At 45.4% G+C, this 15,799-nt stretch overlaps 1 pseudogene; it reads left to right on the top strand.

Annotated features, from left to right (window-relative positions):
* Positions 1-15,799, top strand: part of LOC131421994 (acyl-coenzyme A synthetase ACSM2A, mitochondrial-like) — a 100,407-nt pseudogene that overhangs the window by 18,606 nt on the left and 66,002 nt on the right.

The raw sequence follows: 15,799 nt of genomic DNA, 5'->3' as shown, positions 1-15,799 counted from the left end.
CAGGCTAGGTTAAGGAGAAAAGAGTTGTTATACAAGGCCTGATTGGTTTTTTGACAGGTGGTAAAGGCGTTTGTAGTCCTTTCTCCAGCCTACTCCTCTCATGGTTCAGAGGAACTAACCCGGGAGCTCCAGGAGCTCATGAAAAGGGTGACTGCTCCGTACGAGTACCCCAGGAAGGTAAACATCGGGGGTTCTAGGACATGATGAGCTGGGGACTCAGGAGGGCACACGCTACCTGGGCTCCCCCTCCGGGCTCGGCGCTGGGGAGATGAAGGCACAAACAGGCCCAGCAGCTGCTTCTGCCTTTTTTCCCTGTCTGTTCATGGGGCCTCCCCAAAGCACATTCTGTTCCTCCTCTAAGAAGTGACTGTAAATCAGATTCAGGGGGTGATGCTGAAGCACTGTGGGAAAGATCACGTGCTCCAGGCTCTGACTGTTTTGATTGTTGTCATTTGGAGAAAACCATGACTCATGGAGGCTTTCTCACGTAGTGGCCGAGGGTAATGAGTCTTTTCGAGACAACAGTCTTTCTGGGAAACGACGATTTCAAAATGTTTTTGTTTTTGTTTTATGGGCACTAGGTGGCCTTTGTTTCGGAACTGCCCAAGATGGTTTCTGGAAAGATCCAAAGGAGTAAACTGAGAAGCCAAGAGTGGAGGAGACGAGATACAACCCCAGAAGGGCCCCACAGGCCTCTGAAGGTTCTAAGGGGAACTGGTGGGGTCACTGCTTAGTCCGTACTTGGAGCATCATTCCTTCAACCCTGTGACATCAAAGGCTCTCGGCTTCCAAATGGGCATCTGCAGAATCACTGGATGACCCTGGAAGAGAAGAACATCACTGACCCAGAGAGCATGGTCACTGCCCAGTCTAGCAAACGTTTGGTGGCTCGACTTCCCCCTCTGTCTGGAGGCGTCTTCAGCAGCTGCCCACTGGTCTTACTTCCTAAGAGCTTGCAGCTGGCCCTCCGAGGGACGGGTCACCAGAGCGTCAGAGCACTTGTGATCTCTTTCACTGTCGGTGGGAGTGTAACCACTTGAGCCTTTTGATAAAGCCATTTGCTAATCATACCCAAGGCCATAAAAAATCGGTCATACCCGTTAGCTCAGAAATTCCATCTTTGGGAATCACTACAAAAGGAAGGATTCAAGAGATGTTTACTGTAGCATTGTTTAAAACCATCAAAACAAAATAAGGAAAAAAAATCAATATCCAAACAATAGAGTTATGATTAACTAAGTTATAGTAGATTAACTCAATAAGATATCATATGGCCATTAAAAATATGCCTTCGGGAAATCTTGAGCTATCTTAATTTTAAATCAGAACAAAAATAATATGTGAATACTGGAGAGTCACGGCTTTGAAAGATAAAAGAAAAACTGTAGATGGAAAAATGATGGGAAGGAAATACACTAAAATGTTAATAGTAATTTTCCTGGGTATTGAAAATAATGGATGATGTTTTTTTCCTTTCATCTACATTTCTTATTTTCTAGGTTTTCTCAGTAAGTATATATAACTATTTTAATGAAAAAATTATTTTAAAGAAACAATCCCGCCAAACCACCCTCTGCCTTGTGTCTGGTTCTTTCTCCACATCCTAAGTCATTGTGCCCAAATGCGAGTGTTGTATGTCCTACCCAGGAAGGACAGGAGGACCTGAAGTCATGTCCCAGGCCCAGAAACAGAAAGGATGATTCTGGGCAGCTGAGACCAGCCAGGTGGAGAAGCAGCAGATGGAAACTCAGAGTCAACCCAGTGCTGCTTACCCGACCCCAGCACCTCCACTCACACACCAATCATTATTTATTGAGCACCTACTCAGTGCTGGGCTCTGCGAATACGATCATAAGCAATAGCCAGCCCAGTCCCTCCCTGTATGGTTGGCAGCTCGGGCTGCCAACCAGAGTCCCACAGACTGGGGGGCTTTAACAGCAGGGATTTATTTCCTCAGTTCTGGAGGCTGGACGTCCAAGATGAAGGTGTTGGCAGGGTTGATTTCATTCTGAGGCCTCTCTCCTTAGTTTGTAGACGGCTGTCTCCTCCTGTGTCTTCACATGGCCGGTTCTCCGTGCATGTCTGTGTCCTCATCTCCTCTTATAAGAACTACAGTCGCATTGGGTTAGGGCCCACCCTAACGACCTCATTTAACTTACTCACCTCTTTGCAGGCCCCGTCTCTGAATACAGCCACATTCTGCAGTACTGGGGGTTAGGGCTTCAGCATATGAATTTGAGGGGACACAGTTCAGCTATGACACTAGCCTTGTGGAGTTTACGGTCTAGTGGGGACGTTGATCTTATTTGTCAAAGAATAATGCAAATAATGCCTAACTGTGATAAATGCTATGAAGGAAACACTAGAGTTAAAACATAGTTGGGGGCTGATCAAGACTAGAGGGGACCCAGGGTATCAGGAGAGGCTTCCATAAGGAGGTCCCCCCTGAGCTGGGGTTGAAGGAAAGGTGGCAGTAAACCAAGAGACTGGGGCTGAGCTTTCTGAACAGAGGATACCCACGTGCAAAGGCCCTGAGGTGGGCAAGGCGGGTCAGTGTTGCTAAGAACAGCTCACACTCGGCACCAGCTATGTCCAGGCACAGCTTTAAATGTTACCTCTCAGCCATCCTGTTGGACAGGTGCTGATAACATCCTCTTTTTACAGATGGAACAGAGAGGTTAAGCAGTTTGCTGAAGTTCACACGGCTAGTATCTCCAGGGGGTCCAGCTCCAGCGTCCACACATGCTTCGCCTTTCACAACTGATTCACGATGGCCTGGTTTCGGAATTTTGTCTCTCTCCAATGAGTGCCAGGGAAATGACAGAAATGACCCCCTTAAGGTTTCGTAGCCCTTAAAAAGAAAAAAATCGTGCCAAAGTGATTTACTTATTCTTTTTTTTTTTTTTTTTGTGAGGAGATCAGCCCTGAGCTAACATCCGCCAATCCTCCTCTTTTTTTTGCCGAGGAAGATGGCCCTGGGCTAACATCGGTGCCCATCTTCCTCTACTTTATATGGGACGCCGCCACAGCATGGCTTACCAAGCAGTGCGTCGGTGCGCGCCCGGGATCCGAACCAGCGAACCCCGGGCCGCCGCAGCGGAGCGTGTGCACTTAACCGCTTGCGCCACCGGGCCGGCCCCTACTTATTCTTTTTTTTATTGAACAAATCTGACGTAACATTGTGTAAGTTTAAGGTGTACAGTGTGTTACTTTGATACATTCAAATGTTGTAATATGATTGCCGATGTAGCAATATTTATCACCTTACATCATTATGGCACAATATCGTTGTCTATGTTCATTATACTGTGCATTAGATCCCCACGGTCTATTTACTACTCCTTACAAATTTGTACCCTTAAACGCTAAGACTCTTATCCCGCCTCATCCCTGGGTACCACCATTTTACTCTGTTTTTTACAGGTTTAACTTTTTTAGATTCCACATATAAGTGATATCATACAGTGCTTGTCTTTCTCTTGTTCTTTATGCTGTTTATCTTTATGCATTCCTGGGCTGGGCAAATTCTCATTTTAAAGGTGGAAATTCAGAAAGGGCATTTGCCCCAGGCCGGACAGGATGGGGCGCCAGAGGCTAGGAAAACAGGCAGGTCTGACTCCACATCACTAGTGCTCTTGGGCTGGGGCTTGTCCTCGTGACATGGGGCGCTGCTGGGATTCCTAATGAGCCCCCAGAATGTCAGTTCCCTGAAAGCCGTGGCTTGGGTGGAAATGACGCCTGGGGGAAGCGGCACCTGCGGTCACTGTGCTGTGGTCATAATGCTCCCGTCTCTCAGCCTCAGATGCCTTGTCTGCAGGGCAGATGCTGTCTGGATTCCCCTCCACTCCCCTCTGGGCTGAACCAGTCTGTTCTCCCGCTGCAGTCAGAGCTCTCCACCAGGGGCCTTGGATCAGACTTCAGTCAGGACAAGCCAAGGATGATAAAGGGTGGGGGAGACCCAATCACCCTCCCCCGAGGGGCCCCACTGACACACCTGACTCCCAGCCAGCTCTCCCACGGTCACTTCAGCCCAGCTCAGCTCCAAAAGGAAAAGACAAAACTCCCAGCTGCAGCCACACCACAGGAAGCCAGCACCACCACCCAGCACTTCCCAGCTGCACCCCCAGCCCCAGACGTCATCGGTAGTTAGAGCAGCACGGATGAGTGCTACCGCTATCCTTTACTGTCGGTTTATTCTGTGCCAGGCATCGTGCTGAATGCTCTGCTGAAATCCTCTCAGTTGTTCTTGATCGTCATTCATTCCCATTCTACTCTCACGATTGTAGCTCTATCCACCGACCATCCATGCTATAAATCAGCTCACTTCTAGAAGAAAATATCTTCACCCTAAGAAATAGAACATTCATTAAAGGACACATCTGGAGTTCTGTTCGCGTTTTCCTAATACACATCAAAATAACCACAAACATGAAAACTGCTCGTCTAAAATCACCTTGCAGGTCTTGGCTGTTGTGAATAATGCTGCAGTGAACACAGGGGTGCATGCATCTTTTTGAATTAGTGTTTTCATGTTCTTTGCATAAATACCCATTGGGGAGTAGCTGGATCAAACGGTAGTTCTATTTTCAATTTTTTGAGAAATATCTATATATTTTCCATAGTAGCTGCACCAGTTTGAAGCAACCTAAGTGCCCATCAGTGGATGAATGGATAAAGACGATGTGATACATATACACAATGGAATATATGTACTCAGCCATAAAGAAAGACAAAATCGTGCCATTTGCAACAACATGGATGGACCTTGAAGGTATTATGCTAAGCGAAATACATCAGACAGAGAAAGACAAATACCATATGATTTCACTCGTATGTGGAAGATAAACACACAGATATGGAGAACAGATTAGTAGTTACCAGAGGGGAAGGGTGCTAGGGGAGGGCGAAAGGGGTAAAAGGGTACATGTGTACGGTGATCCATAGAAACTAGAATATTGGTGGTAACACGATGTAGTATATACAGAAGCCGAAAGATAGTGATGTACACCTGAAATTTACACAATGTTATAAACCAGTGTGACCTCAATAAGAAATTAATAAATTAGGGGCTGGCCTGGTGGCATAGTGGTTAAGTTCACACGCTCCGCTTCGGCGGCCCAGGGTTCGCGGGTTCGGATCCTGGGTGCGGACCTACGCACTGCTTATCAAGCCATGCTGTGGCAGCGTCCCATATAAAGTAGAGGATGGTGGGCATGGATGTTAGCCCAGCGCCAATTTTCCTCAGTAAAGAGAGGAGTATTGGCAACAGATGTTAGCTCAGGGCTAATCTCCCTCACCAAAAAAAAAAATAATAATAATAATTAATTAGTTAATTAAATAAAATCACCTTGCAAAACCCACTTTGAGGAAAACTGATCTAACTGAGTTCCCACTTTAATCCTAAGAAGAAAGGAGTATTATCTCCATTGAACAGAGGAGAAGACTGACGTGGTAAACACTTTGACATTTATTTTGCATGAAATTGGGATTCACTGGTGGGTATTGAGCAGAACTGTGACATGATCTGACCTCTGATCTATAGGAGCGAGGTGTGCAATCCTTAGAGTCCTCAAAAGGGAGTATCTGCCAGGTCTCAGTGAGGAGGCCACACTGGGCAAAGGAAACGAGGCCTTTAGCACAACAAAAGTGGGGGTCTGGGGTATCTGGGAGAAGGGCGGTCAAAGGGGAATGGGAGTGGGTGGTGATCAGGGAAGGAGGCCTCTCTTAGGAGATGAGGCCAGAAGAATGAGAAAGAGCCAACCGTGGAAAGAGAAGGAGCAGCAGGAACAAAGACAATCAATATTCCTGCCCAGGAGCTGGTAAGGAAATCTTCACGCCTTGTTCTTTTGGAAAATAGGAGAGTAGGCACAAGTACCGGAGACCTTGAGCATTCTGGCTGCTGCTGCCTAGATAACAGGGAATGGAAATGCAGCCAATTGGCAGAACTCCTGGAATCAAAGGTCATTAGATTTAAATTCTGCAACCCCCATCAAGGTGCACGTGGAGGAACTCAGAGACCAGCCTGCACAGCCTTGGAACTACTTTCCCTGGAGCCAGTGCATGGATGGAAACGATAATTACAACTGTTACAATTTCTACAGTGATTCTCTGTGTTAGGTTCTCTGTGCTAGGTGCTTAGTATTCAAGATGTCTGAGTCAAGGTTCAGTTGAAGGAAATAGAGGCTACTTGTATTAGTCAGCATTTACTGTAGTAACAAACATCCCAACGTCTCAGGAGCTTATAACCATGCATGTTTTTTCCCGTGGGTCTGTGGGTTGGCCGTGGATGTGCTGGGCTCAGGTCAGCTCACATGTGCTATCATTCTTGGACCAGGCTGAAGGTAGGCACCTATCTGGGACATGCTGCTCTCACGACAGAGGGCAGAAATGCAAGAGTTCCTGGCCAACCACACAGTCGCATCCACTCATTGACCAAAGTGTATCCCATGGGCAAGCCAGAGTCAATGAGAGGTGGATATTACTCTTCCCCAGATTGCACTGGGCAAGTCACATGGAAATGAATGGGGACATATATCCTACTACAGGGAACGGGCAAATTGTTGGGAACAACAATTCAGTCTACCACACCACTGTATTTTAAGAACAAAGGGATTTATTGCATGGAATTGGGTGTTCACAAAGCTGTCAGAGGTGCTGGAGATGTAGGATCTAGACAGGGTGTTGTGTTTTTGGAGAGTGGCACACCAGAAGGAAACTGAAATGTGCCAGTTCACTCACAAGCACAACAGATTAATTTCTCGAAGAACCTCGTAAAGCTGGGATGAATCTCCTTAAGCAACTGATGACTATACAGGAAAGACTGACCTCTGTCTCCTGTTTCCTTCATAGGTCTGACCATGCACTGGCTGTGGAGACTCCAGGGGCTTTGTATCCTGTAGGGGTTCAGATGTCCAAGCTCACTGTCTGCATTCATACCAGGCAATTGGCAGCCCTGCAGTGGGGCCACCAGGAAGTCCCTGCCAAGTTCAACTTTGCTAGTAATGTGGTGGATCACGGGGCTGGCGTGGAGAAGGTAGTGGGGTGGGGACGAGGCACAGGGTTGGACAAATTGGCTGAGTTCATTAATCACCCATTCATTCAATAAATATTTATTGAGCACTTACATGTCAGGCAGTAGGATGAGCTATGAAGATGTCCACTTTCCAGGAAGGCAGCGTGGGGTGGGAGCAAGAGAGCATGAACTTGGCATAAAGACGAGCCTAAGAGACTGGTGCAGAGTGGAGCGAAAACCTTGGGCAGCTGACACACAGTTTGCCTGCACATGCTGCACGTGCTCTGTTGTGACCTCCCAGAGTCAAACAAGGACTAGTGTGTTGGGGTCATAGAGGAGGTGGCTTTGGGTTTAATAAGAGAAAATCAGCACTGACCAAAGACTGCATCAGTCTTCTCAGAAAGTTATGTGTCCTTGTCATCAAGGTGTGTAAGCAGGATGGCCGCTAGGCAGGGGTTGTCAAAAGGGCTCCAACATGAGAAATCAGAGAAAGAGAGTGATGAGGAAGTTTCTGATTTTCCTTTCCCTCCCTGGAGTTCTAAAATTCCACCCCATTCACTGCTGATCCCGCCCCTGCCTTCGCTTGAAGTTCTGTGTACTTTTATGGAGGGTGGAAGGATTCATCTTGGCTGGGATGGGGAGAGAGGTGGATCTGCCAGCATGGGCTTAAAAGAAGTCATAATCACGGTGTTGTCATGACAAAGCCTTAGTGCGGAAATCGCAAATGCTGGGCCTCTAGGCTGAAGATGGCTCATGGTGCAGAGTGTTCTTAAAAAAATTTGGTCAACATTTTAAAATTGAAAAATTTCAGATAAAAATTTAGATTTCTGGCTTTTCTGTAAAAGTAAGAGCTCCTTGGAATAATGAGGAAGGCCTTTACTACCATGACTCAAAATCCTGATTCCATAAAAGAAGTAATTTAATAAATCTACTACATAAACATCATAAAAACCTCTCCTTTGACAAATAACACTATAGGCAAAATCAAAAAACTAATGACACCCAGGGGAAAAATGTTCAACTGATAGCACAGCAGAAGAGTTAATATCCCTAACACAGAAAGAGCTCCTAGAAGTCAAGAATGAAAAGACACAACCCAATGTAAAAGTGGGCAAAGTAGATGAAAGGACAGTTCACAGAAGAGTGAACTCGAATGGCCCTGAAATGTAAGAAAAAATGCCCCACCTCACTCATGCAAATTAAAACTTCGCTGAAATAAGATTTTTTACGTCTCAGTGCAGTTAAATACAAAAGTTTGACAGTATGCTCTGTGGACAGGGCTATGAGGAAATGGACACTCACACATTACTGGGCAAAGTGCAAAATGGTACAACTCTATGGAGAGGAATTTTGAAATATCTAACCCAATTACCAATACATTTTCTCTTTGACTTTGCATTATTGCTCTCAAACTATGATATGGGGACTGCTGAGGATACCAGAGACTCTGAAATCAAAACTTTACCAAAAGAAAACTAAGACAATTGGAACCCTTGTGCGTCACCAGTGGGAATGTAAAATGGTACAGCTTCCATGGAAAACAATGTGGCACTTCCTCAAAAAATTTAAAATAAATAATTTTAAAAATTAAATAATGACTGTATAATCCAGCAATTCCACTTTTAGGTATGTACCCCAAAGAATCAGAAGCAGGGTCTTGAGATATTTGTACACCCCTGCTCATCATTATTTACAATAGCTGAAAGGTAGGAACAACCCAATGTCCATCAGTGGACGAATGGATAAACAAAATCGGCATATCCATACAAAGGAATATTATTCAACCTTAAAGAAGAATGAAATTCTGATGTATGCTACAACATAGATGAACCTTGAAGACATTGTGTTGTGAAATAAACCAGACACAAAAGGACAAGTATTGTGCGATTTCATTTATAAGACGTGCCTAGAGTAGTCAAATTCATAGAGACAGAAGATAGAGTGATGGTTACCAGGCTGGGGGGAGGTGAGACTGGGGAGTTGTTTTGTAATGGGTACAGAGTTTCAGTTTTGGATGATGAAAAAGTTCTGAAGAAGGATGGTGGCGATAGTTGAACAATAATGTGAATGTACTTAATGTCACTGAACTGTACACTTAAAAATAGTTAAAATGGCAAATTTTATGTGTATTTTAACACGATAAAAAAGGAAAACAAAATAAATACACAAATAGAGAAAGGAAGAGAGAAATTAAATAAATAAACAAACAAACAAAAAATACATCAATTTAAGGTAACAGTTGCCTTCTTCACTTTCACTCTCTCACAAGTGCACAGTGGCATTTTCCAGAGGCTACACATGGGTGATCCTGCAACAAAGTAAGTGCAGAAACAGAAAATAAAATCCAACTGTCTTCTATTAAGGAAGACGTTAAAGACATTTGCAAACATGTAAAATGATGCCTCTCTTATTGTTTTTTTTTTTTGTTTGGGAAAGTATACTCACCTCTGTATCAAAATGTATCTTATTTGTGGTAATGTATAATGGTTTTATTACTGTTATTTTTAAAAGCACACATTTATAAAATTTCTCAGTTTTAATTTCTAGTACAGTAAATATTGATAGATAGAATCCATATAAATAAAAATTCTTTAGGGTTTTTAATACTTCCTAAGAACCTATAGGGGTCCTGAGATTAAAAAGCCGACTAAGCATTGGTGGGGCAATCCCAAGACTGGCATTTATTCTATGTGCTCATGTACCAGCCCAGCCTGATCAGTAGGTCTTCTCTTTCTTCAGGCTGGGAAGCGGCCCCCTGGCCCAGCCCTGTGGTGGGTGAGCAGTGATGGGGATGAAGTGATGTGGAACTTCAGCGAACTGTGTGAACTCAGCCAGCAGGTGGCCGATGTCCTCTTGGGGGCGTGTGGCCTGCAGCGTGGGGACCGTGTGGTGGTGGTGCTGCCCCGAGTGCCTGAGTGGTGGCTGGTGACCCTGGGCTGCATGCGAGCAGGTTGGTAATTGAGCACCTGGACTGGGCGCTGTCTCCCTTATGAAAGAAACTGATGGCAGAGAAGTGCAACCATCACCCCCTCAAAGATGCCCCCTCCCCATAGTGTGCTGTCCTTCCTCGTATGGAAATATTATCCTTCTTCCATTTATTTACGCAAACTGTTTGCCAAGCACTCTGCTAGAGGTTGCTAGTATGGGGTGAACAAAACATGGTCTGTGTACTCATGGGACTTACAGGTCTTTGGAGAAAGATAGCTATTAAACTATTAATTGCACACATAATTATTTAATCACAATTTTAACAAGTGGCATGAGAATTTCATAAGGACCTATTCATAAGGACCTATTCATGTGACCTGTAGGCCACATCCAGGCCACAGCCTGTTTTTGTAAATAAAGTTTTATTGGAACAGGGCCATGCCCTGCTCACAGGTTCTCTGGTTGCCTTTGCACGATAGTGGCAGACTTGAGCAGTTGGGACAGAGAGCGTCTGGCGCACAAAGCCTAAAATATTTACTGTTTGGCCCTTTGCAGAAAAAGTTTGACAATCTTGCTATAAAAGGAGACTCAAACTGACTAATCTGAGGGGGTCACAGAAGGCTCAGTGGAAGTGAAATTTGGGCTGAGATCTGAAGGATGAGTAGGATTTGGCCAGGAGAGGAGGCAGGGAGGAGTGCTCCAAGCAGAGGGAATGCACAGAGGGGAGGGAGGCTTGAAAATGATGAGAGAAGCTGCAAGGACGTCTGTGTGCCTGGAGTCCAGGCAGTGAGGAGGAAGGAGTGGCAGATGGCCCTGGAAAGATGAGTGGGCGCTGAACTACAGACCCTAGGGGCCGTGGTAAGGGTTCTGGTCCTTATCCACTGAGGAATGGGAAACCATGGACGGATTGAATGATGTGATCATTTTCTGTTTGTACAAGGTCACTCTGGTTGGTACGTAGACAATAGGATGAAGGAGGCCAAGAATGGGGGTGAGAAACCCAGATGGGAGACGAGGGATGATGGTGGCTTCAACCCGGATGGGGTGGTGGAGGTGGAGGTGAGTGGATGAATTTAGGAGACAATGAGGAAGAAACTGATAGCAGGATTTTTTGAGGAATGACGTATGGTAGAGGAAGAAAGCCAGGGTGATGGAGAAGTCACAGACACTTAGACAACTGGGTGGATGCGGCTCTCTTTCCCTGGAGTGAGGGACACAGGGAGAAGCAGGAATGGGGGTGTCAGGAAAGACGACTAGTTCAATTTGTTAACTGTTGTGTTGGGGGTACCCGGGTGATGTTCAAGAAGGGTTGAGGAGTTCTAGTTATAAAAATAAGTCCTGGGGATGTAATGCACAGCATGAGGACTGTGGTTAACAATACTGTATCATATATTTGAAAGTTGCTAAGGGAGTAGCTCTTAAAAGTTCTCATCACAAGAAGAAAAATTTGAAATTATGTGTGGTGATGGATGTTAACCTATTGTGGTAATCATTTCACAGTGTATACATACATCAAGTTACAGACATACCTCATTTTATTGTGCCTTGCTTTATTGCGCTTCACAGATGTTGCGTTTTTTACAAGACCCTCCACCAGCACAAAGATTACAAATCACTGAAGGCTCAGATGACGGTTAGCATTTTTTAGCAATAAAGTATTTTTTATGTGGCTCCTGAAGTGTTGCGAGTGGAAAGAAAGTGAGCCAGGGCTAAGAGCTATTTAACAGGAGGAACGTGAAATCAGCTTCATAAAAGGTGAAACATAAGTCTAGTTATTCTCCAAAAGAATAAAACAAAGTCACAAGAGTTTCTTCAAGACAGAAAACAAAAACAAAGAAAGATCAAGAGCACTCTTGCCTAAGAAAATGCATTCAGTGTCCCAGGTTTGGGAAAAAAAGCCGGGACCTAGAGCACTGTGGTGCTGCAGGACCACGGACAGTTCCAGGTGCCTTTCCTTATTTTGGTGACTGTGTGAGTCTGGATACAGGAAACTCCTGCAGGGCATTTTGTGTGTGTTGGGGGCGGGGGGAGGTTGTATTGGCCTTAGACTGTCAATGGTGTAACATTAGGCAAATCAGTTTCTCTCCTTAGACCCCTTACAGCTCTGATAACACAGAGAAATCTGGGTTCAAATCACTCTGATCCTTTGTCCCCTTGTTATTGTTATTCCCCATTGGTCACCACTACCCGACCTCCCCTCCTCCATTTACTCCCCACTGGCTGTTTGCATCGGGCTTCTCTGGGGAAGAAGACAACCCTCCCTTCCAGTTCTCTCTAAGTCATTTGGCTTCTCCAGGCCTCGTCTTCATGCCTGGGACTATCCAGATGAAAGCCAAAGACGTTCTCTATAGGCTACAGCTGTCCAAGGCCAGGGCCATCACAGCTGGGGATGAAGTGACCCAGGCAGTGGACACCGTAGCGCCTGACTGCCCATCTCTGAAAACAAAGCGACTGGTGTCTGAGAAAAGCCGGGATGGGTGGGTGGACTTTCAGACACTAATACAGTGAGTACCTACACGTCTTAGCCCAGGTTTTCACGAAAAGTAGAAAGGGCACCAAGCACTTCTGTGCAGGTGCTTTATTGGGAAAGTCCAGGGAGCAGAGTGTGGGACTGGGGAGAGTGAAGCAGGGAAGAAGAAAAAGCTAATGCAAGAGTTTATTATTGAGTCACTGCAGGGATAAGTGGGGCTTGATCTGCAGGAACCTTCTGAGGAGCACACAGAATGCCTCTCAGGATTGTCCACTAAAGGACTGAATGTTGACCCATCAGAACCTGACCCCCAGTGGTGGAGAGTTGAACTGGGGGGCATTATCTACCCCATGCTTCTGGGCTGCACATGCATGCAGAGCAGGCTCAGAGTCCCGTGCCATGGTGGCAACAGAGAAGCCCTGGGGCACAAAGTGAATCACCTGTGGTCCACACTGCAAGCGACACCATATGTGTTGAAACTTGCCCAGAGTTGTTCACTGCAACCATTGCTGGAATCAGAGGTGAGGCCAAGAGTGTATGAGGCAAAACAGAAGAGCAGGCTGAATACTGAGTTTCCAGAGTCCTCCTCCCACCTTCTCTATCCCTAAGCCAGGCTGCTTCTCAATTCAGAGGACTCTATGTGTCATTCTAGCCGTCAGTAGCAGGACTGGCTGGAAGAATGCATTTCTCTGTCACATATCTGAAATCCTCCCATTAGAGACACCTACCTTAGGAAACCCCTAGGGAGAATGAAAGCTTTTCTAATGTCATGGTCTTTAAGATAACTGTCAGAGAAGTGGACAACATGAGACCAGCTTTGACACTTGAAATCGGGACACTGGAGGAGGGGTTCAGGAGATGTGCGGATGCTTCATGGGAATGGAAGAGGGTGTACTGGGAAAACTCATACTAACTGAGCACCTTCTCCTTACCTGGTGTCATGCTAGGGCTCCAAACAACAATCAGATCAACATTTATTGAGTTCTTGCTGAGCAAGTTGCTCATTTCCTTTGTGTTACAGTTAACTTTCTCGATAACTCAATGAAACAGACAGGTATTGATCCCATTTCACAGATATGGAAAGTGAGACTCAGAGAAGTTAAATAAATGGTCCAACGTTACACAGTTAGCTAAGTGCCAAACCCGAGTGGTTTTCAAGCCCAAGTCTGAGTGACTCAGAATCTCATCATCTTAACCTTTCATCAGCCCCCCTCTGAAGTGGGTTGGCTGACTTGCCCTTGCCAGCGTGGGGGAAGGTGGGAAGAGATGAGTCACCAAGACATCTGGTGTCCAGGGCAGATCTGAGAAGGTGACAGTCCGTGTCTCTGTCAGAACCATCCACCCATCACTGTGTGGAGACTGGAAGCCAAGAAGCAGCTGCCATCGACTTCACCAGCGGGACCAGTGGTCTTCCCAAGATGGCACAACACTCCCACTCAAGCCTGGGCATCAAGGCCAGGATGGATGCTGGTTAAGAAGAGCTCTTTCTTTGCAGAGAACTACACGACCAGGCCTTGAGACTTGCCTGAGCACAAATCGAGTTCTACTGGGGTGGGCTACCATCTGATGCTTCTGAGATAGACGGTTGGGAAGGGGGACACGAGGGAGCAGGGCTTAGCAAGCTGGGTATCCAGTGACCTCTGGTGGGACATTTCTGTTTCAGATAACATGGTATCTCAACACCTCTTCAGTGGTTTGAGCCACATGTCTACTAGACTGAATGATGAACGTAAAGTTTATATGCGTTTCTCCCCAGACTGCTCTCTATCTTGTCCTTTGGGGTGCTAGTAATTTGCTTTGATGCTCCGGATTCCGAGAGGGCGTTTGTGTCAGCAGCAAATTGCTTTTCAAATCCATTGACGTAGAAGCTGTAACTGGGTTAGTTAGATGAACTGAGGTCTCAGAATTTCTGGATCTCAGATCTCATAATTCAGAATGTCCTTCCACTCTACACCAACACTGTCAGTGGAATCAGGAAATACTCTGCCAAGATTGTCATGCGATAATAACAAGAGCTCTTCAGGGTCTTTTTCAGTGGATCCTGCTTACCATGTTAATTTTATGATTAAAACTGGAAAAATATTTTAATACAAAAAACCCTCAAAAACTTAAATGTCCCACCTGTGAGCCAGTGGTGCCAGAAAATTAAATTATTTAATAGAAATTATTTCATGGAATAGCTATGGTAAAATGCAGTTTCTAAAAGATGAGAAGATAAATCACTTAAATGTAACTAAGATGTTAAATTCCCAGCCCCTCCAAAATTTGGTCCTAATAGTCTATGACCCAATTTCCCTACGGAGCTGAAAGCATTAATCATCTTCAGGAAGGGACACACACTATGGAGATTCCCTGCCACAAGGAAGTTCTTCATGTCTGGCCTATATCACTTTTGCTTTAAAACAGGGCTGATACCTTTTATTCTGGCCTGAAGAAAGGGAACAAGTTTTGCCCTGTACCAGACCCTCAGCTGTGCTCAGGAAATTCATGATTCTTCAAAGAAAGAGAACCAAAGGTTTACCCAGCCAAACTTGAACTTAGCAAGGCTCTTGTTAGAATATTCACTTAGATGTCTTCCATTAGTAAACGTTTCCTGGATGGTTACCACACGCCAAAACTGTACTACATTCTGGGGATAAAGTGAATGAGACCCAATTACCTGTTAAGTCATGGGAGCTGGGGTCACACCTTCTGAATACTTGCTCTTTCTTGATACAAGGATGTGTGGATAGAAGACCTCTCCTTCCCCCTGCCTGCTCACACTTACACACACTGCTACGAGCATACACAAACACACTCAGGTCCACACAGACCTGTGTACACACACCTACCCCTCCCGACACGTATGCAAACACTCATGCTCTACTCACCCCAGCTTGCAGTCACGTATATGTACGTGTGTTTCCTCCATGTTCTCAGCATGTGGACAGACCTGAAAGCCTCTGACATAATATGGACCATCTGAGACACAGCTTGGATATTGAACCTCTTGGCCTCATTTCTGGAACCCTGGCTGTCAGGAGCATGCACATTGATCCATTCTTACCAAAGTTTGACCCACTGGTCCTTCTAAAGGTAAGAGAGGATCCAGTTTGCACCAAATGGTCAGAGTGAACCCAAGGTTTGCACACTCCAATTTATTGCAGTTTCTTTCAGTTCACCTAATTTTGACTAATCCTTGTCACACAGATGGACAGTGTTCAGTAAGCGAGATGGAAATGGTCCATGCCCTCATAGAGCTCATGGTCCAGGGAAGGAGACAGACCCATATACAGATAAAAGGAATATATTCAGGAGACAGGCATCATGGGTCATTTATTTACTCAACACGCATTTAATGGGCTCTTGCTCTGTTGTCAAGTATCAGATAGATGGTGGTGAACCAAGTG

This window comes from Diceros bicornis, chromosome 26 (genome assembly GCF_020826845.1).
Source record: "Diceros bicornis minor isolate mBicDic1 chromosome 26, mDicBic1.mat.cur, whole genome shotgun sequence".
NCBI classification, from domain to species: Eukaryota; Metazoa; Chordata; class Mammalia; order Perissodactyla; family Rhinocerotidae; genus Diceros; species Diceros bicornis.
The sequence above is the reverse complement of the archived record's forward strand: the minus strand, read 5'-3'. Positions and strand labels throughout refer to the sequence as shown.